This window comes from Marmota monax, unplaced genomic scaffold (genome assembly GCF_021218885.2).
Source record: "Marmota monax isolate L192 unplaced genomic scaffold, Marmota_monax_Labrador192_F-V1.1 WCK01_AAM20220418_F8-fsc00021, whole genome shotgun sequence".
Classification (NCBI taxonomy): Eukaryota; Metazoa; Chordata; class Mammalia; order Rodentia; family Sciuridae; genus Marmota; species Marmota monax.
This window is the reverse complement of record NW_026695228.1, coordinates 3,412,547-3,439,658: the sequence shown is the minus strand read 5'-3', so window position 1 is coordinate 3,439,658 and position 27,112 is coordinate 3,412,547. Positions and strand designations below refer to the sequence as shown.

The 27,112-nt window shown below is 37.6% G+C and overlaps 1 protein-coding gene and 1 long non-coding RNA gene across 6 annotated transcripts in view; one reads left to right on the top strand and one right to left on the bottom strand.

Moving 5' to 3' along the window:
- The window catches only part of Rbms3 (RNA binding motif single stranded interacting protein 3), a 1,321,467-nt gene that overhangs the window by 1,167,821 nt on the left and 126,534 nt on the right, over positions 1 to 27,112 (bottom strand). The window lies entirely within an intron of this gene.
- On the top strand, positions 1,659 to 14,613 carry LOC124087601 (uncharacterized). Its single transcript, XR_006850166.2, has 3 exons — positions 1,659 to 1,705; positions 12,700 to 12,828; positions 14,336 to 14,613. It is a non-coding gene; the product is annotated as an uncharacterized LOC124087601 (long non-coding RNA).

Here is a 27,112-nt window from a genome sequence, read left to right as displayed (position 1 = left end):
AAGGTTTTATTTTCACATAAAATAGAACAGTTTATTAAAACATTTACCTTTCTTTGTGTTTAGTCAAATAATACAGAGAGCAATAGCAAGAGAAATTAAAGTACCTAGGTATAATCAGGTGTCACAATCTCAAGCAGTTACTACTAAGCATGATCATTAATACAGACTTGATCAGGTCACACGCCATTCCAAGTTTCTCGCCTGTGTATACTTGTGCACGCACACATGCTATAGGTGAGTGTCTTTGCCCCTAACCATCTATGCATTATTATGAGTATCTACATAAATTCCATGTGACCATTTTTCCCTTTCTCTAAATTCACACTAACAGAAAAATGCACCTCTCCTTTCTTCCTAACCATGAAGCATAGAATACTTCCTCATCCCCTTTCAATTTCCTGATTCCTCTTCTCTTCATTCCCTTTGTTAAAAGGAGAGGGGTGGGGGGCAAGCAGGACAAAGACATAACAAATTTCATGAAACCTCTGATAATTAATTTCCAAGTTGGAAAGTATGTAGTTCAACAATCCTATTAAACAATTGCTCTGCGTTATCCTCAGATTTATTCTGTAACCCTCCAAACAGCTTACTCACAGCATACAGATACTCCACTATTTTATAAAAGGATGTGAAACTACTTAAATACCAACTAATTTCATACTGTTTTCCTTTAGAAAGACAAAGTATTTTCCTTATGCACGTACACCACATATACCCACACAATCCTAAGTGCCCAAGGAGCTATACTTTATTAAATATTTGACTCTTACTTTGTCCTAAGAGTTCATAATAGGCAATACTGACTCAGAGCGTCATGTAGGGAATGCTTGGCAAACACTACTTAAATCATTAAATTGTGAAGGCCCAGTGAAATGTCCGTCCCATATGATGGCCCAAGGGCTTTGGAGGTGAGGAACACAGAAATATAACACTTAGAAAACAATTCAGTATCTCGTGGTGCCCATGTTCAGTAGGCTTCCAATGCCAGGAAACCATAAAGTCCTTGCTCATCAGACCAAAACAAATAGAACCATGACATCATGGCTTAAGATTAAGAAAGTAGGTAGCTCAAGCGAGACAGAAGGTTGTTGAAGGCAAAAAGAATATATTTTAAAGATCCAAATGAACATTTAAAGAGACGTATAAAGACTTAAAAATATAGTACTAAACAAGTTCTGTGATAGGCTTATATTTTCAAAGGGTGTGTTCAAAGACAGAAAAACTGTCCAGTGTGAAGGATGCATTTAAAATTTCAGAAAAACTACAGCAGAGAAACAACCAAAGATTTCTGAGAAAACTTTGAAGAAATGTAAGGGCCTTTTTTTCTTCTATGGGTCTTTTTAAAAGCACAATCCAAAAAGAAAAAAAAAATCAGGTAGAGCTAGCTCAGCTACATTTAGTACAACGGATGTTCATAGCAGAAAAAAAAAACAGCAATTATTTTGCTGTCATGTTCTCTCTGAAAATGGTTTTTAAAACAGAAAGGGTCAAATTCATCAAAGAGGATACTCATTTGCTTATTTATAAGCTGATGAATGATTTGTTAAATAACTCCTAGGTGCCAGGAATTGGGTTAATTTCTGGATAAAGTTCAGCACATAGGCAAACATGACCTCTACCCTCCCAGGACTTGACTTTTAGTGAAATTAAAACTGAAAGGAAAGCTGACAGCCGCCTTAGTGCCGTCGCACACAGATCTCCCAAGGTTAGTGAAGAAGTTATCTATCACTCCTTTGTCAACCTTGAAGCGCTGAAGATTCATTTTATTAATGGAGCTGTCAGATTTCTTTACAATGTCTAAGAGATGATGAGGAAATAGTAATAGAGCACTTGACTGATTGAGTTTGAAGCTCCAGAACCAAAGAAATCAGCTGCTGAGACACTGAAAGACTTTATAGGGTAATTGTAGAGCACATGGAGAATCTCACTCTTTAAAAATTCATATAAGAATTTCAAAAACTACTGAAGTATCACATGCTCTTAACCACTCTAACCAAAAGAGAATGCAGCAGACAGTTATGCAGGGTCACAATAATGTGGCCATAGAGGTCCTTGGGCACATGTCTTAATGCAGAGTACAGCAGTGTGTGATTTTTTTCCCCAACTCTGTATTTAACAATGGTTAAAACTTGATCTTGGTGGATGTTATTTACTAATGGAAAGTCACAAGTGCTACTTGTGACAGATTTCCCTCCTTCCTTTCCTTCCTGTCTTCCTCTTCTTCCCTCTCTCCCCCCTATCTTTTCTGGAAAGTCAGTGGTTAAACATTTACCATTATAGCAATTTCTTAATGTGATATGTTGCAACTTCTATAGCACGGTGTTTCCCAAAGGGGTTTCTGGGTATGCATGTGTTTTATTTTCATTGGCACCACCAGATCATTTTTTCTCCTTAATGTACAAATTTATATTGTGACTGTAAGCATGTGAAAAAAACACACTTAACTGAATTCTCATACCGATGATGAATGTTATGCATGCTTTATAATCTTAGTCAATATATAGGGTAGAAAATTGTGTCCCATTATTAATTTGTGCTGCACAGATTATGAAAAAATCCCCTGCCCCATTTATACAGATATCTGCAATATGCACTTGTCTTTTGTGAGGTGCCTATTCATGTACTTTGTTCATTTTCTAAAATTTTTATTACCAAGCAATTTGCCATTATGAAGGTATTCTATAATTTGTTGATTATTACCAACTGGTTGCCATGTGTGTCGTTTCCAGTTTTTCTCTAATATTAGTGAAATTGCTATGAAACATTTGCATATAAGTCTTTAAATGATACCCCCCAAATCACTAAATTAGTCGACCCTATTGGTTATATAGTGTATGATCCTTTGTTTTGTCATGTTACAAATATTGTTTTTTGTTTTTTTTTTTTTTGAAGCTTTAGACTTTGTATTTAACATCTTGAGCCAAACAGATTTTGCAGACAACGTGTCTGTCTTTTCCCTTGTGGTTCCAAGTTTTCTAAACAGTTGTCTCCACACAAGGTATCCAGGAAACCACAAACAGCTTCAATTTGAAGGTTTGCTCTGCCCCTCCAAATGCCACACTGCTCGAAGTCTTACTTTTCCCTGTCTACAAATCAGGACAAATAAAGTACCACATTTAAAACACTGTTAAGATGCGTAAATATTTAACTATATTGTGAAATTTGCTGTTCATCACTGTCCAGTGTACTGTCTCCACTATCTTGAAATGTCTCTTCTGGGTCAATTTTAATTTGCTTAAATTACTTTACCAAATATTTTCACAGATATGGTATAAGAATGGTTCACACTACATTGCTTTGCATACCTGAGTGTTCCTGTCTTGATTTCTGGTTGGTGGCTAAAACCTCAGACTGGATGCCTGGCTGCTACCCCTCCTCTCTATAGTCCCCTACATGCTGTTGTTTTGGCTTTCACTGGTTACAGGACAGTGCTGGTCTCTTTTCTTACTAAGAAACACATTCTTGCTTTGGAAACTGAGAAAATTTATCATTATATTCTTTCACAATTTCACCAAGAAATGTAGATTATACTATATGTAGATATATGTAGATACAGATTTTATCTGTATACAAACACATACATGTGCACCTCCCTAAACCATGTATATACAACCCCAGTGTATATATGTTTAAAAAAAAAACTATGACCAAAATAGCTACAGGAAGATATTTTATCCATACATCTGTGCATGTGAACTTATCCATGTTTATATATGTTTTGAAATATGGATAAACATGTATGATTACATATGTGTATGGTTCTCTTTTTTTCAGGAAACCCATCTGCATCTGAATTATACTTTTCAAAAGGAAACTTCAAATCTTTAGAACTATTCTTCAAGTTTTAGCTGCAGTTGCTCTTAATTACTGTTGCTCCTTCATCTGTTTCTTTCCTCCTCCTGGAATTTTTATTTGCTAACACTATATTTTGCATGTGGTATTTTTCATTTCTTTGTATTTTCTCTCCACATTGTGAAAAAGAGTTACACTTGATCTTCTGGGAATCTACTCTGGTTTGTAGGAGATTTAATTCTCCTTTCATATTATCTGAATTTTTCAGTTTGTAGAATATTTTTTAAATGAATCCTAGAATGTGGAGGTTCTAATGACATCTTTTTTAAAAAAATCATCTTAGTTTTTATGCATAAATTACATTACTTCTATCTCAACAGAAAAACATTTTCAACCGGTTCACTTGGCTGTTTACATATATTTCAGTCCTCCCTCTCTTCATATATACAGTGGCATTATATTTCCTGCCCATGTGAAGTTAAGTGTGACTTGCTTTTGCCAATAAAATGTGAGAAAAGTGTTGCATGTAACTTCAGGGCACCAGCTTTTAGAGCTGATGCACGCTTCACAAGATTCCTTTGTGTCACAACTGCCACCATTGTTCCACTTAGTGGCTTTTCTATCACCCTGAGCCTTGGAGTAAGGATGAGGCTGCGGAGAAGAGCAGCCAACCCTCAGTGAACCTGGAGGGTGGATGAGAATTAATCTATTTTTAAACTACTTCATTTTAGAGAGCATTTGTTATTGCAGCAATGCCCCGTATATCCTGAAACAGTCTGCTTAGTTTTCCTCTCTGATGAAATTTTGCTTTGCTAGTCTCTGTTCACTGCTCCTTCAGAAACTTGTTACAGATGAGGCTCCTGGACTTTCTCAAGCAGTTTGAAACCATGAGCAAATACAATGGGTATTTCTCATAGTGTTCAGTCAGCTGTGTATTTAGCAGATTCTTCTCCTGGGATATAAGAATGGGTCCTTTCTAATATCAAGTTTTTTAGAGGACAAGTGACATTTCTCTTTTGTATTTCCAGATTAGAAGGCATCCAGTCCACCCTATAGTGAAGCATTATGTGTTTGTTGAGTCAGCAGGGGTGGTGCAAAAGAAAAAAAAAGAAGCAGTAAGAGGGCACCTCACAAAATCTCCAAAGTTATGATCTGCATCTGACCGACTATTTAATGTGAAAACAAGCTCTCTGTGTTGTTCGCCCCTTTACCCTGCCTGTGCCTTTGAAAAGGAAGCTCCAGACCTGCTTTCTTCCTAGAAAGCTCTTGGGAATGTGGAGTTACAGACAGACTCTAGTTTTCTCACCTTGGGTTCTGTGATGCTCCCTAAGTAAGTTAAGAAAGATAGGTCGATGAGATGAGTGGTTGGGCAGCCATCTTTACAGACAGAGGAGAGATGGCAGGTACCCAGGGAGAAACTAATGTCCTGATTTTCCAAAGCAATAGGGGAAGAAAATAGACTTCAGAAATTGATGAACTTATAGCAAGACTTAATTAAACCTTAGTAATTTCTAAATGCACCATTGTCTATTTTGTGCCATTATCAAGAAAGAAATGAACTGAGTAGTTTTGAATTGGACAAGCCACTTTATTGGTGATCATGAACACCACCATTAAACACCTTTTGAACAAAGCAGATCAAGATAGTTACCCAAACAAAACACAAAGTTCTAAGTAAGTGTGGTGGAAAGGAAGAAAAAATCTGAACAGTAACAAGAGGAAGGCTTTTGGAGAAATAGGAAGTTTTCTTAAAACTAAAAAAAATGGGTTAAAATTTTAGTAAGTGAAAAGGCATTCCAACCAGAATGTGGAAGTACTTTCATGCTCATGTTTATTCATTAATTCATTTACTCACCTAACAAGAAAAATATAGGTAAAAATGATTTAAGGAATACTACATTATGTAAGTAATAAACCAGGGAAAAGCAAATATTGGGTTAGTCAGATGCTCCTACGTCAACATTCCTTTTTTGTTGTTAATAACAGAAAATCGAAATGGAAGGGAAATAAGAGTAAATAGTTTTTTTTCCAGCATATTTTACATATTATTGTTTGCAAATGTGATGCAGTATAGCCATCTTAAATAGCAATGGTCTGTCCCTCAGTGGCTTTCTTCGTTCAGGTTATTTCTTTCCTCTTTCTCCTGCCTGGGGATTTATGGTTTAACAGGCTGTAATAGGCAAGATAAAGCCATTCATCATGCGGGCTTAATGTGAGAAAGTAAATTTAACTTGGTGAGCTTGATATATAAATATTGGTCTTTTTGGGAACACAGAGAGCATATTTACTTGAGTGTAAAATCTGGGCTATATACCATGTCCAACACACTGCTCAGGTCTGAGGTACAGGGACAGGGCATTCAGTGATTTAGGCTGTGGACACTGCACCAACTATTAGGGGTGGAGTTGTGCATTTTCTAGCCCCTTAGTCTTTTGGGGACATTTTCACACCAGTACATTTTATCTGTCTATATAGAGACTTAGATCTACATGCACCTGTATTTCTCAGAGAGCGGGCATTGACATCTAGCTACCTGGAAATTCCAAAGTTGGTCTTCCCTTGGTGGATTGATTCAGGGAGATAGTTGGAATGCTCCTGACAATAGCGGGGCAAATGAAGATGGTATTTTTAGGAGTTTTAATGCCATGTCTAGACAGCTTGTTCACAAGCCACTAACCGTATCATAAGCCAAAATGGCTTTAGGTGGTAGACATGGGAATTGTCACCAGAGGGGCTGACTAAGGCTGTTCGTCAACTGCTCCATGTAGAGAGAATATTGTCAGGCTGCTTTGTCATAGGGCAATGACTGCACTTCACACCCAGCATTTCTACCATTCTTTTCATAATCCTGAGATTTGAAATTGGAATTCCAGGAAGTTGTTGTAGAACGCATCTCCATTTAAAGTTTTAGTATTACCAACAATGCTTAAAGCTCTCAATGAGTACATAACATTCACATAATTTAAAATAGCCTAGGCTAAAGCTTTTTAGTAAAATTTTTAAAGAAATGTTTAAATCAGGGTGCCACCTACCAGAGGGATACTCCTTTCATTGGAGATGATAATTTGTCATGTCACCCTCAATAATCCAAAGGTTTTGGCAAATTAGAAACAGGAAGCCATTTGAGTGCCAGTCTCAGGTAGGATAACTCAACACAAAGAATGTTAAGAAGCCAAGAGATTGAAGAATGTCTATGTCATCTCTCTTATGCCCAAACATCTTTAAAATAGGCAGGTTATATCCAATTCCTAGGGGCTTCAGTTCAGTTCAACATGTGGGGCTCTAGATGCTACAGACCAAAAGCCGAGTAAAGCATAGACCCTGTCCTCAACATGCTTACAATCTTCCAGGTCAGGTATCAGTCTAATATAAAGGTTAAGAAATGGATTCTAATTACTAATTTTAAATTTACCTAATGAACTAGATAAAAATTATGGTTATGAATTTACCCTTAAGAAGCTCAGAATCCATGCTGTGCTGAGATAGGGACACAGAAAAACACTAAGACAATACTCCAGGAATACTGAGAACACATTATTCAGTTTAGTCAATAAGACAGTGAACCTTTCAGAGAAAGGTGGGACTGAAGGGTGTATTGGATTCAGAAGACCATAGGGCAGCATTCTAGGAGATCAGGGTATGTAGGAAAACCACAGACAAGAAATGTATGCGATTTTCTAGAGACTAAAGTAATTCAAGTTAATGAAACAAATGCTCTAGCTAACAGAACAAAGGTCTTGAATGAAAAGTCTAGGGACATGTGTGGTGACTCTATGATAAATGAAATAGCTAGAGGTGGGGAAAACAGGCTATAATCAGTGTTGTTTTCAGTTTTTCAATGGAAATTTCCAATTCACAAAAATCAGGCTATTCAGTTATGAAGGTTGACCTTCTCCTTCTCATTGAGCATTGATGCTAAACAGAAGACAATTACTCCGAGATGCACCCAAACTTGAAACACTATACATACACACCAGGGGGTAGGTCTCCAATAACCTATGGGCCCCGATCAGAATTTCTCAATTCTGATTGAAAAGTAAAATCCTTGCTTGCTTTGAAAATTTGAGCCTGCAATTAATTCACTGTATACTCTGACTTGTCACCCCAAGTAGATTAGTTCTTGCCATCAATTTTAAGTACATTAGAGTTCTCCAGCAGCAAAATAATTCCTGTGCTAAGAAAGAGGTCGTTAGTCATGTGTATCAAGAACTAAAATGCCAAAAATGATTCTCGGGCTCTCAAACTGTTAGAAGACTGGGAAGTCACAGAAGTGTAACTTTTATTGATAGCAGGAGAAAACAGCAAGGGGGAAACAACAGAATAAAGAGGAGCATGCAAATTACAACTGTACCTGTTCATTTCCTTTATGTCCTACAGGTATCACACCCAGTGGTAATTATGACAGCATGCACACTAAATTTTTGATATAAGACTGAAAAATTGTTCTAGAATAAGATTTAGGAATCTCAAAATGCTTAGCTGAATGGTGTAGAAAATGCACATGATTAGGGAAACCCCTTTGGCTTCAAAATATATTGCTTTTATAATTGTTCCCATACAGATAATAATGCACAAAATAATGTGCCCAACTTACATTTAGAAGAGAAAAATCTCCATTCTAGAGTTCTTAGTTGGGAATCTGCTAATTGCATTTAAAAGCCTGAAACAGTGTTCTCCAGCCCCAACTGTTCCCTCTTTTAAAATACCCTTCTCCATATGAAGCTAATAGCATCATTTTCTTTATGATAATGGGATTAACTATTTATGGGCAAAGCAACAGGTCAAAAACCAATCTCCATTACCTACCAGAGGAAAACAATTCAATAACAGCTTTTAGCATCTTTTTCTGATGTGGAGGATGTAACAACATTATTTCACATAATTACTGACCTTTGTCAGAATACTATCTGCTCAAGCCCACCTGAACATAACAGAAAATAAACAAAGATAATGAGATGCAGCTATTGCCAACTCAAGGTGTGGAGGGCCAGGTGAGTTAGGAAGCCTTGGTACTGGATGCCTCGGAAAGGTGGTAACTGCTTATTGGAACACACTTCGTAAACTCACCACACATGACCACTGATTTTTTTATGTCTTTCTTCTATGCCATTAGGTGTTAGAAGGGGTGAAGATCCCACAGTGCCTGTATGCCATTTACCAAAATAATCAGTCAAGAAAGTAAATTGTTCCCTACTAGACTTTTTTTTTTAAAAAAAAAATCAATTTTCTATTAAAATAGCTGGTAAAAATAAAATAGAAATTAGATTCAATTATTCTTCCATAATTCTGGCTTCATCGTCTTTAACTTTTTTTGAAAGGCAACTTTTATTCCTAAAGTACCCTTCCTCTTACCTAGTAGGCAATTCTACCACCCAGAAACTCTGTGACCCTGACTGTGGGATCAGTACCATGAACACATGGAAAAGGGTTTTGACTTCATTCCTTATTTTTGCTTGCCTCATCAACTCCCCTCCCTCTGCCTCCTTTCCCATTCAGGCAGTAATCAACTCATCTAAAACTGTCAAGAAATTGAATGTCTCTGCCCTTTTACTTCTTCTCCTTCCTACCTTCTTTACCACCACCTTCCCCTTCTCCCATAATATGCTACTGTGAGGACTTATTTCATTTTACCCATAAGCCCATAAAACACTGGCACCTTTTTATGAGGGCTAATCCATTAAACCATCTTTACATTGCTAAATAGAGGAAGCCACCATGTTATCCAAATAAAATAAAATCTAATGCCAGCACTGAGCTCATAACCTGTCCCAGTTAAGACTATTAAAATATCAGGTCACTTATTGGGGACACCACTTGTGTAGCAATTCCTCCCACAAACTTAATCCAATTTCTATTCTATCTTGGACACAGTTATAGGAACTTGGTGGTTTAATGAGCCAAAATGAATTCAGGAACTCCTATTCTAAATTACACATGCACAACACTCATAAGACTTTGGAAATATTTTAATTACAAATCATCAAATCACACTACATATAGATTACTAAGCATATACAGTAGATTTTTTAGCTAACTGGAAGCATAAAATAGAAGCATTATTTTCCTTTTCATCATAAATGTTTTCCTCCTAGAGGATAAAAGGCAAAAAAAACCTTATTTGTTAGATTTAGAGATCGTCCCAGCATCACTGATTTTCAGTTGCTTTTGCATCAAACCTACTAAGAGCCCTTTCCATTACCTCTAAAACACACAAATGAGCCTGGTGTGGTGGCTCACACCTGTAATCCTGGTGACATGGGAGACTGGAGCAGGAGGATAGTAAGTTTGAAGACAGCCTCAGCAACTTAGGGAGATCCCGTTTCAAAAAAAATAAAAAGGACTGGGTACATACCTCAGTGGTAAAGCATCCCTGGGTTTAATCCCCAGTAGCAAATGAATGAATGGAATCCACAAAGGACAGTATAAATACCATTCAATATGGTCCATCTACCTGACTTAATAGAAAGAGACTTTGAACTCAGGAAGAGACTAAACCTTGCCCAATGACAGGCATGTGGCTAGCTTAGAGGTTGATTGTATACAACTCTGAGGTCTTTCTGCTCTCACACTTTGTATTAAATGGTAAGAGCTTTTGACTTTTCCTTTCTTAAGTTATATTGGTGCATTCTAATTACATATAACAGTGGTTATCTGTTCATGCACATAGCATAAATTGGTCAATTTCATTCCCCTATACTTTCTTCAATTCCTTTTCTACTCTCTACTCCTCCCTCCCTCAATTCCTTTTCTCTAGAGGTGAATTTTCACGTAGTCCCTTTTCTTTCCCTTTTTCTCTAGCTTACAGAGGGGAAAAAACAGGACCCTTAACTTGTGAGCCTGGCTCATCTCCCTTAGCACAATGTTCTCTAGTTCTATCCACTTTCCTGCAAATGCCATAGTTTCTCCTCCTTTATGGCTGAATAAAACTCCACTGATTCCTTGGGACAATATGACAAGATGACTATCATTCCAGGTCAAATGAAAACTTATTTCAATAGTGTTTTTTGTTCTTTATTTTTAATCTCTCATCTCTATTCCTCTCCTTTACCATTTAAAAATATTCATCTCACAGCTACACACACACCACCACCACCACAATTGATGTCTGACATGTATGTTTTTAAGTCCTCCTAATCTCTGTATGCTTGACTGTGTTGGAAATCAATGAGCCATCCCATAGAGCACACAACCATTTCATGGGTTCACACATCATCACTTCAGAAATTGCCCAAGTTTTTGTCCCTAAGATTTAATTAGCCTGGTGTGCTGATATGGATACTGATGCCACAACATAAGCCAGATCTGATAACCCAAAGGATGAGCCTTCATTACTATACCTTGTGACAAAACCTTCTTTACCTTCCCAATAGAATAATCATAATAATAGATAGTTGCTAGTCATATGGCTTTCTTTGCTGCATATCTACCAGAATTCATACTAGCCTGGATGGTCTTCCTCTTTTAAGACCAGATATATTTGATACTGACATTCAGGTACTTCCTGTGTTGCATAACAAGTGTTCTGGGGCACACAAACTAGGCAAAATTAATAGATGGCAACATTGTTGACAATCCTGTATTTAAGAAAATCAAAGTGTTGGTGACTTTGTAAGGATCTGTAAAATAGGAAAGCATGCTAAAAAGTGATACACTTAATTATCAGTGTGGGAAGCAAAATGCACACACAAACGACTGAATTTTAGAAGTTATAGAAATGAAGTAGGTTTGATTCAAAAGTGCCCCCAAATACTCCTGGGATGATCCCTGGATCTAATAAATCAGGATTTTCTGATTCCCTTCTCCAGTAAGAACGTACTCATGATGAAAAGGAAACTAATGATTCTACTTTATGCTTCCAATTAACTGGAAAACTAACTGTACTTGTTTCATAATTGGTAATGTAGTGATTTGATGATTTGCAATTAATATTTTTGTTTCCAAAGACTTGTTATGTCATTGTCAACTACAATAAATACTTAAAATATAATCATCTTGCTAATGATTATTATGTAGAAGCTACCACAAAAATTAAAAACACTAAGTCAAGAAGAGAATTGTGAATACAGAGAATTGTCAATAGAGCTATTTTCTGTTCATTCTACTGCACCAATTCAAATGCTTTCGAATAAAAATAATTCTGTATTTGAGGGATGTTTCTTTTTCTAACCTTAATTATGGTAGAAAGTACATTAGTAAGATGCAAGAGAGAAATGATAATATGTTTGTTCTGAGTATACACAGACCTGTCAGTCCTCGGTCATCATTAACATGGATTCATTAAGAGCAGGTCCCTGCTAAGTTTTTCATCATTCTACTGTTGTAGTATCATTGCTGCACATGCTTGTTATGGTTTGGATGTGAGGTGTCCCACAAAAGGTCATGTGTGAGACAATGTAGACAGGTTTAGAGAAGAAATGATTAAGTTATGAGGTTCTGAACCCAATCAGTGAATTAATCCCCTGATCAGATTAACTGAGTGATAACTAAAGGTAGGAAGGATGTGGCTGGAGGATAGGTCCTGGGGGACGGGGGGTGCCTTTGGTATATACTGTGTATCTGGTATATTGAGTCCATCTCTCTGCATCATATGTATAAAAATAAGAAAGTGGTAATTTTTTAAAAAATGCTTAAGACGTATTGCTCTGTAGTCATAGTTATTAGTCACTTCCAGAACTGGTCTTAATTTAGTCAATAAGTTATTACTCATCTCAGTGAACATATTATCTAAAAAGCCCATCAAACATTTCAGTTTTTGGTCTCTTTTTGTATTTTTCTGTCTCCTTTCCAACTCCTGAAAGCAAGGCTCATGAAGGCAAAGACCAATTCGGCCCACCTTGCCCCCACCCCAATCCAGCATCTACATCAGTTGGGCACATAGTTTAATTGGATTGTTTCCTTCATTTTCAGGCAGTTAACGATATTTACTAAAACATACTAAATTTTACACTGGATGTTCCAGAGCTATTGCACTTTGCAAGGACCAAGCTTGTTAAACTCAGATCTCTGGTATTCTGTGCAAGTAGAATCTACGTGCAGGTGAGTAGGGCTCATCAAATTCCTGTTCCCAAAGTGTATTGTATACCTGGTTCGGGCCTCTTCTGAATGCCAAGAATTCAAAATGCTTCCTTCTTTCTTACAATTGTTTCCTTTGCAACACTGCAGCAGCACACAAGATACCTACACTCCGATGATCAATTTTGGAGAAGTGATTGCCTAATTTACACTTGTCCATGCACAAGTAACAACAAACTATGAAACTGCTCCATCATCCATCCATCAAACTTCTATTATCTAGAGTGTAATTGTTATTTCACTGATGGATGACAAAGAGACTACCTGTTTTGTATGTTGTTGCTTCAACAGTCTGAGACGTGCATCCTAATTTGGCTTTTTATTTCAGAGGGTAAAGGAAAAGGAGAAGCAACTAACTTATATTAAAATCTCTCTTAGGGCCAAATACTGTTCTCTGTGTTCTACTAATATTATAAGAATTAACTCATTCGCTAATTCAGTCATTAAGTATTTATGAAGCATCTGTGATGTGCCAGGTGTTGTGCTCAGCACTTAGGGATAAAATAGTGGAAAAATCTAGGGATAAGTCTATCTACTGGGATGATACCTGCAAAGGTGGTACCATTATCCCTATTTTTCAGATAAAGAAAGACTCAAGGAGCTTAAATAACTTGTTCAAGTCATATAGTTCAGAAGTTTCAGAACAAGTATTCAGACCACCCAGGCCTTGTCTATTGTAAAACTCAATCCTTTTTTTTTTGGGGGGGGGGGTGCTATCAAGCTCTTTCTCCTTTATTTAACCATTTCTACTCAAAGTACAGTCCCTAAACCACTATCATAATTTGGAGTCTGTGAGACTGCAGATCTCGGGCCTCCATCTTTGCAGGACCTGCTCAATCAGAATCTGCATTTTTAAAAACCCTCAAGTGATTTGTGTATGTATTAAAATGTGCACAGGTCTAGGCCAAGAAGCTGATAAGTCAGGTAAGGGAAGGGGAAACAGTTTAAATATTTTGCTAAAACACCAAAAGGATTATAATTCTATCAGTGTGGTCTATATTTTGTAGGCTGAGTCTTCAAGTCTATAACTTAACTCAGTAAATAGTTTGTACCCTTACACTTAAAAAAAAAAAGGTGTAAGAAACATAACCAAGCTGCACTGAGACTCTCAGAACTCATAATACCTCCAGGAATGCATTGATTATAACATAACAATTTGCTAAGAGTCTTCAGGACATGCCAGACTTATACCACCTCTTTCCTTGTTGAAGTAAATCCTCTCAATTAGAATGACCTCATGTTTTCTCTAAGCTGCCCTGCTCTCCTATATGTTCTTCAAGACACAAGTTAACCACTGCTCCTCAGGATTTCACTCAAATTATTGAATGGCTCTTACAATTGAAGAAAGGTCATTCGTAGGAAGCCTGAGCTCTTGAAAGATGTCAGTCACTTGAAAAATTCTCTCTGAAAGATTTTATTTCTGACCCCTGTTCTACAACATTGGATAACCTCTTTCTATCTCCTTCCTCAGGATCTGAACTGCTGGATATAGGCTACTGAACTACTTCCTCTGACTTTAATTTTGGCAGATACAAATCTCAGGTACTGGAGTTCAGAAGGTATCTTGCAAGACTTCCCACATAATTGTTCTAGCACTTTTCTGTATCCACTTCTAACTTCATATCTAAAAACAACTAACCAACTAGCCAACCAATAAAAAAACCTTCCCGAGTGCTTTCTGAATCTTGGTCCTAAGACAAGTCTTCCTCCCTCTTCAATGTTAGAAGTCACCAATAAACTGAATTACCATGTCTAATAACCACTTTGGGTATGTTATGATATTTTAAAGTATTAGTCTTCCCACAAAATTCCTTCCTTGTAATCCCAAGGACTTTTTTTCTAGAATGCATAAGTCACCCTTAGAGAAAAGGGAAAAAAAAAAATTTCTCTGCTAAATTCAAAAGCCACTCTTTGAAATACACAAATCATTTGTACAAATGAACTGGGAAAGGAGGAGGAGGAGGATTATATAAACCAAAAGGTGTGAGCCTCAGAAACCAGAACCATCCTTTAAAGCAAGTTTCATCTATGGAAGTAGCATGGGATATGATGATACTACATCATCCAGACATATAGACACCTACCATATTGGCCACTCTAGGGAGATGCTCCTCTTTGATACCACTGAGGATCATCTCCCCAGAGTGGCCAATATGGTAGGTGTCTATTGACATCCACTCAAAGAAGATACATGTTTGGGTACTAAGACTTTGTTCCTAATCCCATCTGTCCCACTACATAGACAGTTCTTTGTTTAATGATGAGGATGATCAGCAATGTCTGGAGAGTGGAGTTCTTGAACACCTGAAGGAAAAGTGTGCCTGGTGTGAAAATTCCTCCACTTGACCAACTAGAACTACATGGAACCAGCTCAAGAGTCCCCCTTAAATCAGGACAGTGTTGGAATTCACATCCATGTTTTATTTTCTCAGATTGAACATAACTTTATTAGCAACTGACTCTCTGTAAAGCATTCACTTTTCATGATGGATCTTTATAAAACCAATAATTATTCCTCTCCAACTAAGGGTTCCTTTTAAAGCACTAGCTGCTTTTGCTTCCCCTGACACCATATACAACTACTCGCAGGGCATCCGTCCATGGTCTTCCCTCGATGGCTCATCTCCTTGAGGTCCCTTTTCCTCATACCTTCCTTTTAACCAATAGGGCACTATTTCTCCAAATTACCCATTTCATGATATCTTGTTCCAATTTCCCTTTTCCTTTCCTTTTGTGTTTCTATAATGATACTTAATTGATTCCAACATGAAATTTGAATAGTTTCGGGTTACAGACCTAAAGAATGAAGAAAGTAGGTGGATAAACAAGCATGAATGCTATACTGAAAAAGCTTATGCTTTAGAAAGAGACCTCAACCATACCAACCGCATGGCAAATTCAAACAGGCTGAGTATTCTCTGGTAAGATTAGAAAATCGGAGTAATTAACTGGGCAGTGTAGTAAAATAAATAAATTCCAGCAATTGAGGGGGGAAAAATAGTTTTTTTTATGACTAAAGGCATCCAGGTTTCCAGTCTACATTGATCAAATTGATGAGAAAATTGCTGAATTCTCTGTTTCACATTTCCCAGTAAACAGAGTGAAAAACGTCTAGATGACTGAACAATTTCATAAAGTGACTCGAGAATTATACATTACATTCAGGCCTTAATACCATTTATATCCGTGCAAATGCGTCACATGTGGCATCCAGAAGAGAGGAGTCTGCATTTGCCTAATGACCTCTGCCAGCAGTCACCCTGTAGGGTAGCACTTCAAGAGGGAAAGATAAATGTAACCCCTCTCTTTCAGCAGCTGAAGGCTGGGTTAGGCTGTCCTGGGGGATTTTCCAATGTACTATACAGCAAAAATTTTAAAGATGAATTTGTATCCATTCAAGGTCATATGCCTAGATTTTCTCAAATGTTTGGTCACTATCTAGACAGGGGATTCGATTTTTTTTTTCTTCTGTAAAGGGCCAAATAGTTAATACCTTAAGTTTCATGGGACACATAATACCAATCACAACTACTCAACTAGGCTGTTCTAAGAGGAAAATTAACCACAGATGAAAAGTGAATGGGCATCGCTATGTTCTAATAAAAGTTCATTTATAAAATAAAGTTGGGGTAAAGGATCAGTGGGATTTGACTTATGGATCATAGTTTGCTAATTTCTGGTTCAGACTCGGGGGTATAAATCTCCGCACTCCACAAAGCTAGAAAAATAGTCAATTAACCACCCATCATCAACACCATGTTCATTGTCATCATAATTATCACTTCCATTTTATAAATGAGGAAATAAGAGGTAAATTGCTTTGTTTGTTAAATATTTGGACTAGGACTCATGATTTTTTTTTTCCTCAAGTCCTATTTTCTTTCTAACAGAGCACAGATTTAGGTATACCAAAATAAAATAGTCTGATAGCATTTCAATACCAGAGTACAAGAAATTGCAAAATTAAATTTAGAGGATTAGAATGAAAGGAGTCCAAATTAAATATGCACAACAGTGCTAGTTCATTGGGAAAAAAAAAAAAAAGGAAACAACTGTCAATAGATATTCCCACCTGTCTTCTATGAACTGCATTTGTTATCTCAGCTCCTTTTATTGCCTGAAATATATCACTGAAATTGACAGTTACAATTCATAAATAAAACTATGAGTGATAAACACAGAACATTAGTGACACAAAGGGTGAGCTTTTTGAACGCCTACTTCCCAAGTTTAGAACTGGACTTCTTATTTGAGTCCACCTGAGCCCACAACAGGTAAAGATAATTCAGAACACCTGGAGGAAGCAGGGGGGAAAAAAAAATCTCAGAATCCTTGAAGTGCTATTATTTTGTTATCTAAGTGCGTTGTATATTTGAGTATATTCATTGGTGTAAAAGTAAAATATCCAAGAGAATATTTTTACTCAATTGATTTTCAAATACATGTTTTTCATAAAATATAATTTGTGTCATGAGACATATGTATTAAAACAGAAACATTTTTCTTTGCTCCAAAGTATTTTACTCAAACTCCCTCAAAGTTTTTTCACTAATTACTACTGGTTATTCTAACAGTATCTGGACTTACCAAACACTTAAATTTTGACGTTGTTCTATGCAAAATGAGTGGATGGGCAAAAAGCAAATATACTTCTTGAATTCTTAAGCCACACTAGATTTACCAGTGTTCAAATATAAATAATATTTTCAAACAGCAAAGAAACTGTTTCCCTCATTTCCTTTTCTTTCATGCACTTGGTAGATATAGCTGGTTCACCCTGTTCTGTCTTCCCCCTACTTCTTGTATGTACAGGGAACCCTGCTTCCTAGCTGCCTTGTCAGTTGGGACCATGTGACCAGTTCTAGCCAATGAATCATTAGCAAAAGCTCCATCAGTTCTGAGCTAAGGCACTGGAAAGCCGCTACAGGGCCCTTCCCTCTCTCTTCTGCCCAGTTTTGGCAAAAGTAAATGAGGTCATGTTGGCACAGTATTAGTACATACCAAAGCTGCTTGAATTACTGAGTTATCAAAGAGACGAAATCTTCCTCAGGCACCTCCTGGACCCCCACCCAGAGCCAGCTTCATGGGCATATGGCCTATGTGATCACCCAAGACCTTGTGCTCAAAAGGGCTCTGTGCTTTGTTTAATGCTCTTCTGTCACAACCTTGACTTTTTTTCTTTTTTAATGAAAAGGGGCCCCATAGTTTCATTTTGTATCAGGCTTCAAAAATTTAAACTAATCCCAAACAGAACAGGCTTTGAAGGAATTTTGAATGAGTTTGTTAAGCCAATGAGATTTTAGGGCTGTTTATCTCTGCATTGTATAGTTATCCTATCCTGACTAATATAACCATGAAACCTTTTGAGACTCAGTAAGTATAACCCTGCACTGAAATGCTTCTCTGAATATCCTTCCTTCCCACTCAGACAGGTACCTTCACTGGGTGTTTTCCACAGCACTATTATCTGCTGGTTATTTGCTGAACTGTCATCCTGGGGTAGGTACTATGGATACATTCCTGCTATACAGATTCCAACTTTCTGATATAACTTCCTATGTGGCAGAGACTGGAAAGTTAAAAAAAAATTCCCAGATTTCTTTGCAGTTTAGAGGATATGGTCTACAGTTTGCTAAGTATGCACACCTATGAGACATTTGGAATGAAAAAGTAGGCAATATGAGGTCACAGACGTACTTGAGGAGATTGATTCTTCTTGCACGTTTTCAAGAGATTTCTTCTTTTGCAGCTCTGGCAGATGGTCCTGCCTTGTCTTAAACCAGTAGCAGAGGAACTTTCCTGAGAGTAAGCCTGCGGCTGGTGATTTACCCCAGCTGCTCTCATACTTTCATGTGTAACGTTTAAACCTGGGATCCTGGGCCTTTTTAGGTACTTAATGCCTCCAAATAAACATGTGTGCATGCGTGTGTGTGCGCGCACACATATTCAGAGTGGACTGTTTACAATGAAAATAATAAAACTTATGTTCTACACCCACTAAAGTATATGGTCTTTGAGTGCAAGGAATGAATTTTAAATTTAAAAATTACCTTTCCCTCCTACTACCTAGCCACTTAAGACTACTTTGGGGCTTTGGTACATAATAATAGCTCAAAATATATTTCAGGAAGACAAGCAGGAAGTATAGTAGGTAAGTTTATGGTTAAACTTATGTGTTAATTTGGGCTAAGGGAAGCCCATGAAGCTAGTAAAACATTACTGGGCATATATTTGGGGGTGTTTCTAGAAGAGATAAGCATCTGTCCTCTAAGTAAAGACAATCATCTTTACTAATGTGGGCGATCATCCTCCAATCCACTGAGGCAGAGAAGGAGTGAATTTGCTTTCTCTGGTGAGTTGGGACAGTTATCTTCTCAGACATCAGCGCTCTTTATTCTAATGCCTTTTGACTTGCTATAAGACTCATATCATTAGCTCCCCTGGTTCTCAGGCCTTCATACTGGATTGGAACTATACCACCAGCTTTCCTGGGTCTCCAACTTACAGAGGAAAGACTATGGGATTCCTTGAACTATATAATTGAAACCACTTATAAAAAGTCTCTCCCTCCTTCTCTATGTTATATATAAACATATTTATTCATTATGTATGTATGTATATGTATTTATAAACACACATAATCTATTGGATAAGATATATATATATATATCCTATATATGTATATCCTTTTGCTTCTATATTTCTGGAGAAACCTAATACAGAATGGAATCATACATAGAATTATAATACAAAACTGTTAACACACTCTTGTTTTAATTAGATAACTGTAATAAATTGCTTAAATATGTAAGGCTTCAAACAGTTTCATAGCTACCAAAAAATTGAGTGTCTTAAAAGACACCATGGGTGTCCCCATGTGTTATGGTCTGAAGGTAAATGTGCATTTTGCTGCCTGAGTGTCTGTAAAGAATCTATTTTTAACAAGCCCTTTGCTGCCAGTTGATTTCCCAGACAATAAAATGCTTAAAAGTTAAAAATTATACAAATATATATATTTTTTAAAAAAAACTGCTTTTCCACAACTTACAAGCCAGGTTCCCATCAGATACAGACATATCCCATTACCATAGTGGAGTAAGCTGCAATCCTAGTCAGGGAAAGAAAATTCATCAAAGTGATTCCAATTTAAGCCTATCCTTTTACCCAGAGTTCCTCAGAATTTTTCTCACAGTCATCATGGCAGCCTCTTGGGTGGTAGAATAAAGCACTGAGCTGCCCCATATTTTTAAAAACTCTTAAGTCAACAGGCTTCACAAGTAAGTGGCAGGATCAGTGCTGATCAGGCAAATGCATTCTTTGCTTCTCCATATGTTCTCTTCGGCGTGGGATGTGGTACCACTTTATATAGTAGCAACCTTTTTTTTATGTGTAATTGTACAGTCACTGAAAAGTAGGTCAATACACACTGGTAATACTTTCCCATTCCCCAAATACTATCTGCCATGCCTTAAAGTTGAGACTTATCAGGGTTGAAGTACAGAAAAGGAGGGGGAAAAACAAGCCGAGGAGAAGAAGAAATGCAATATATTCGCCTCTAAGCTCCTTCATAAATCTTCATCTTATTTCCAACAAGATCTAGGAAAATCACTGTTTCACTCTAAGACAGGGATGCTCATTACCCAAGTTCAAAACCTATGAAAAATTACAGTGGAAAAATCATTCACAATTGATTTATGGTTAAATTGAAAGAAGTGGAAGTGTAGGACCAATCACCTGCTTTTTAAATATCTTTCAATCTCAAACCCACTCTGAAAGCTAGGCTCCAATCTGCTTCTATAATTAGAGTACCAAAACAAGAGGCATTAACACCCCCAACAGATCATTAATCATTCGAGCTACCTCATGATGGGGGCCACAACCATGGACTTGAGGCAGGGTTGAGCGAATAAAATAGTCATTGATCTCTATTTGAAGAGGAGAGCCAGACAGTTAAGTTCATGTGTGTTTGTTGGCATCTATCACACTGGAATTGCTACAGAGACCATCAATAGCAGAACTATTTCACTTCCGTGCCCTTAAACAATGATTAAAAACTTTTAAGTGTTTCCAAGTAAGAAGCAAACTAAGATCCACTTCAGGTGCCAACATTTGGCAAGTGTTTAGTCCCAATTAGGTGATTAAACAGCAACTGTAAATTGTCTCCTATTGTTTCAATATTGAGGCCAAAAGTGATAGATATATACTAAATGAGTTCACAAACTGTCTTCTGGATTCTCTTGAATCCTTCATAAATCAACATCTTTTTGACAGCAATAAAATGTCATTAACATGAACTGCTTTGAGGGTAAACTTTCTAAATAATGAGGAAAAAGTAGTGATTATAGATTAGTTTTCCTTAAATAGGTGAGGTCGCCTTCCTTTTATGGTCTATTAGAAATATCTTGAGATAAGCAGCCAACATATGTATAATTCCAGACCACATTACTTTGGATGAGAAACTCCTGGGACCCTATTGCCCTCATCTGCACAGTGCAGATCACAATACTTGCACAACCTTCCTCATAGGATAACTTTGAAGATGACAGGACATGAAATTCAGGAACTACCTTAGCAAAGTCTTGTGCACCACACATATGGAAGCTTCTACTGATAGAAAGTCCTTTAACGTTGTGTATTAATAAACAGGTAAGAATAAATGATTCCTTAGTAGCATATTACTATTTTTCTATAAATGCATGCTTACAAATATACCACTAGAAAATTATCTTAAAGTACAGTAACTTCAGATACAAGTAGAAAATTCTTAAAGCAGAGTAATCATTTCTAATTTGACACATTGGGCTGGTTTATTACACATGCTTTCTTTATAAGCATTACTCCCTAAATCTGGATATGAAATAGCTGTGCTTCACATTGCCAAAATAACCCACTGTGATCCATGCTAAGGTCACCACCTGCATTCACCTCTCAATAGAGCTTACAGGGATATATGGTCCTTGAAAGCAATCGTGAGATCCCTAGAATTCTTCTCTCACTCTCCACATATCAGAACAGACCGAGTGAAATCCTTTCCTTGAAATTTTCATTGTCCACCCAGTGAACTCTGAGAGTAGAGAAAAACTATTGGCATCAAAATAGAGTCTGTTTCTCATTCCGACAGTCTAGATAATAAATGGTGCTGATGTTGTTACTAACTAAACATCTAGAATACCTTTAAATATTTTCTACATACCCTAGAGCAGTGCTGTCCAGTACAACTTTCTGCTGCAATGAAGGGATTGTCATTTAATCTGCACTGTCCTATACAGCAACCACCAGCCACATGTGGATGTTAATCATTTGAAATGTGGTGTGACTGAGGAAATAAATTTTTCAAACTCAGCCAATTTACTTTTAAATAGCCACGTGTGGTAAATGGCTACTATATTAACCACTGTAGCCTTAGAGTCTCTTTTCCCAGCCCAATTCCAGTTTTGCCATTCTCCTGTGGGACTTAATCTGTAGGAGCCTCACCCGCAAAATGGTGGTAACATAATCCATCATAGAGCAGTAGAAAACCAGGAGGTAATTGTCTAAGGTATTGCAGTCTGGGGCTGATTACACAACTGAAACCAATAACAGTCTTGAAGAAGCAATCAGACTGTTATTACCCATCATTCTCTACCTTCCTAATTCTTACCGCCTTTGAGCATAACTCCCTTCAGCAATTCTCTCCTGGTCTTAAAATTTGGCATAAGTCCTTTTTGTAAGAGGCCCTAAGACACCTGCATTCACTTTACTTACCTGTCTAGATTTTCTCACCAGAGCTTGGCCCTGCTATTTACCATAATATTCCAAGCATCAATGCCTAGAACACAGCAACCCAAAGAAACTCTTGAAAGGCCCTTATAGAAATTTTCGGTGTATTTGAATGTTCTACACATTGTAAATTGTCCCTTCAATGCTGGTGAGTGCCGACTGCCCACATTACAAGTAAGAAATGACTAGTCTAGGAAGCGTTTGACACAGAGAAACGAAATCTGGTTATCTGTGGGAGTCAAGTGACTCACCAAAAATGGATTTATGGTGAAAGCACCAGAGTGGATTTGCCAGGCTTAAGACGGAAAAGAGGAAATAAGTGAGCCTAAGAGCACTGTTCTGGGTTCTCTTACCCTTCAGAAGAGCAGCAGGCTCTGAAATCTCCAAATTGTCCTTCACTGCTGAGATCCAGAAGGCACCAGACCCTCATATCCAATCTACTTCGATACCCGGATGAACTATGGTGTTGCCAATGGCAACAGAGTGACTGCATGCTCTAAGTCCCGTTATGCCCAATAAAATTAATACTGACTACACCTCCACAGAGAGCATGGTGCTCAGACAGAACACAAACCACAAGGCTAAACACAGGGCTATGTGCAGGTTATAATACAGAGGCTGGATTACATTTTGAGGGTTTTTTTGGGGAAAATCAGTTGAACTTCCCAGAGTAATAAATTTGCCCTGTGTTTAAAGGAAGGGTAGCCATTCTAATGCCTTAGTATAGAACCATGCATACTATTTCATAGAATAACAGAAGGCTAATTATTGTTACTTCATCTTTATGGGACTCAGTTTCCACTATGTGCAAAATAGCCTCAATAGTAGCTAACATGTAAATTAACAATAAACACTAAAGATAATGTATTACATGCCTGGATGAGGTACTCCAGTTATTATTACTACTCAACATTCTATAACTTTGTTATGGTTTAGATATGAAGTATCCCCCGAAAGCTCCTATTTGAGATAATGCAAGGGAGTTCAGAGCCAAAATGATTAGGTTAGGACTGTTGTAACCCAATCAGTACATGCATCCACTTGAATGTGTTAACTGGGTGGTAACTATAGGCATGTAGGATGTAGATGGAGATAGGCTAGTCATTAGGGGCTTGCCTTTGGGGTTTCTATTTTGTCCCTAGTAAGAGGAGCAGTCTCTCTCTCTCTCTCCCTCCTTTCTATTGCCATGTCCTGAGCCACTCTCCTCCTCCATACCCTTCTGTCATGACGTTCTGCCTCCCCTTGGGGACCAGAAGGTAGCCATCTATGTACTGAGACCGCTGAAACCATGAGAAAATAAATTTTCCCACTTCTAATTGTTCCTTCAGGTCTTTTTGTCATAGCAGCAAAAGAGCCGATTAAAACAACCTCCCAAATTCTTAAACACATTCCTCAGAAACCCTAACTTAGAATCTGGTCTCAAAGTTCAGTATGGACCCTGAGGACTCAAGGCATCTGCCTTTTCCGTAAATATATTTTCCTCTCCCTAAACCTTGGCCACTGTGTTATTGTTTGTACCAAGAATCAATGCCTAGAATACAACTACTCACTAATTTAAAGAATGAGTTATTGAGGTAATAAATACTTATAAACTGTTACACAATAGGACCCATGTGAGAATGATTTGCTTCTGCTAGTTAGGGTTTATACACTGATCTGGCCAGAATTTTAATTACATGGTGTGGTAGGCAGAATGGGCTTCCAAAGCTGACCACCCAATCCCCAGAAACTCTAAACATGTTAGGTTACATGGCAGATGGAATTAACGTTTTAATCATCTGATTTTAAGGAGATTATATTAGATTATCTGAATGGGCCCAATGTAAAGGTCCTTAAAATGGGAAGGAGGCCACAAAAGAGGTGAAGTAAAGGGAGAAGAGACTTCAGAAGATAACCAGGGTAATGTGATATAGGAGGATTTGACCTGTTGTTGCTTCCTCTGAAAAAGAAAGGAAGAGGCCATGAATCAAGGAATATGGGTGGTCTCTAAAGTCTGGGAAAGGCAAGAACATGTACTTCCTTGCTGATAACCTGAACTGTAGCTCAGGAGACCTGCATCAGATATCTAACCTACAATACCATAATAAATTGTGCAGTTTCAAACTACAAAATTTGTAATTAATTGTTGCAGAAATAATAAAAAGCAATAAAACTCAGCTTAAAAAATATATTAATGCCTTGGTCCCACTCCTAGAGATTTAGTTACTCTGGCATGTTTCCAAGCAAGGTGTTAGGATTTTGGAAAGTGCTGTAGATACGTCAACCATGAAGCAAAGTTTAAGGATCATTCAATTACCCAATCAATCTCTCTCTCTCTCCCCCTCCCTCCATCACACATGCCCAGAAAAATAAACTAAGTATCCATGCCCAGGAATAACCAAACTAGGAACCAAATGATATGAACATAATTCATTACAACTATTTTGTCACATTTTTCACTTTGAAATTTTGTCCTGCCATTAGTTCCATTTAGTCATGTACTAAAGAATCAGGTCCTGAGAAATCAGTAAAATCTAGTCACTTATGTTAGGCATTGTCCAACTGCAGACCACAGGCCACATTATTTGTTTTTGTAAATAAAGTTTTATTAGAACACCACTGTGGTTTTTTTGCCTACTGTTGCTATTGCTTCCATGGTATTTATAAAAGAAATGCTGAATAATCATAACAGAGACCATACATCCTACAGAGATGACAATATTTTTACTATGTGGCTTTTTACACAGAAAGTGGCCAACTACCTGACCTAGATCAAGCATGGGACCCTCAACTCCTCAACTGTCACCACTGGTATCCCTCAGCTTCTAGCCTCATGAGGCCCACTGAGGAAGGAGCATCCAAAAACAGCAGCCTTGGGACAGAGACAGAAATAACCAAGACTGATTTTTCTAATATTGTTTTTATCAGGACTTCAGGTCAGAGAAATGCAACAGATTTTTGAATATTATCTCATTTTTTCCTATTATTCTTAAAATATTGGGGATAACCAATAAAGCCACCACTGAAATTATTTAAGATATCGGTTTCTTTGTGCCTTGTCCCACTGTCAGTGTTTTGAGAATTGCTCATTTATGCATGCACTATACCATGCAAGTTAAAAAGACACAGTATTTGCCTTCCGGGAGCTTACACAATCTAAGATAGGCAAGAATGGCAGAGAAAGAACACTCCCCAAGGGATACACTGAATAAATCCATAAAACAAACATTGATGTGATTTATCCACAAAAGGTACATCCAGATTTAATGGGAAGGCAAATAAGCATTCATAAAAGGAACCCAACTCCTTTAATCAAATCTTTTAATTATTTAAGGAAAGGATTTCTGGAGAAGAAGTTGCAGATGAAGTGATTAAGGTGACCCTAGAAACAATTCTAGACATACAGCTTAACTGCGCTTGAAGGGGCAAATTAGATGTAAGGATTAGAAATTTACATTAAAGACCAGGAAAAGCCAAACACATCCTAGCATCCAACATTCAAAGGGAAGACAAAGCTTTAATCTGTGATGGGAAAAAAATGGAACTTCCATGCCTCAGTCTCTTAACCCACTCCCATGGAAGATACCATGTGAGAGTTAAATTTATAATCTTTATACGGATCCTAAAATTCTTGGAATCTCCAGTGATAAGTGTCTTTGAGTGCTAATAACATAGCTAGTGACACTTCCAGCCACCAGCCATCTCCAGGATGGGGGATGGTCATTGGAAAGACAAAGTATGACTGGAGGCTTCAGGCTTTCAGCACAATTCCCCAACCTCCAGTTGACCATCAATGGCCAATGATGCCTACCATAATGAAGCCCCCTAGAATCCCTAAAGTTCCTGAATGAGAGATTCTGGATAGCTAAAATATGGAGGTGGCTAAAGGCCAACATGCTTGGAGAGGGCACAGAAGCTCTGTGCCCCGTCTCCCATCACTTACTGTGTGCTCCCATTCCAGTGGCTGTTCATTTATATTCCTTTTAATACCCCTTATAACGAACTAGCAAACATAAGTAACATGTCCCCTTGAGACCTGTGAACCATTCTAACCAATTAATCAAACCCAAGGACAAGGTTATCGGGACCCTGATTTATAATAGGTGGGTGAGAAATACAGAGTAACAATGTTATTTGCAGCTGGCATCTGAATGGGTGGGGTGGGGAGACAATCTTTTGGAATTGACCCCTCAACCTGTGAGATCCAACATTATCTTCAATTAAATCCTTCCAGAATTCAATTGAATTAGAAGAAACTCAGCTATTGTCCACTGGAAAATCTAGCATACAATTGTTTGGTATGTGGAGACAAGCTCCCCTCATGTGGGATCACAGAAGTGTTCTGTGGGGTGAATGTATAGTAGACTTGTAGCATTAAACAGCACCCACAGATCACAACATTTAATTTTTTTCTGTTAAGCCCTATAATTCTGTCCATCACAGCAGCCTGAGTAGTAGATTCGACACAAATAGATGATCAGAAGTGGCCTTTACACTTAGGTTATGTACT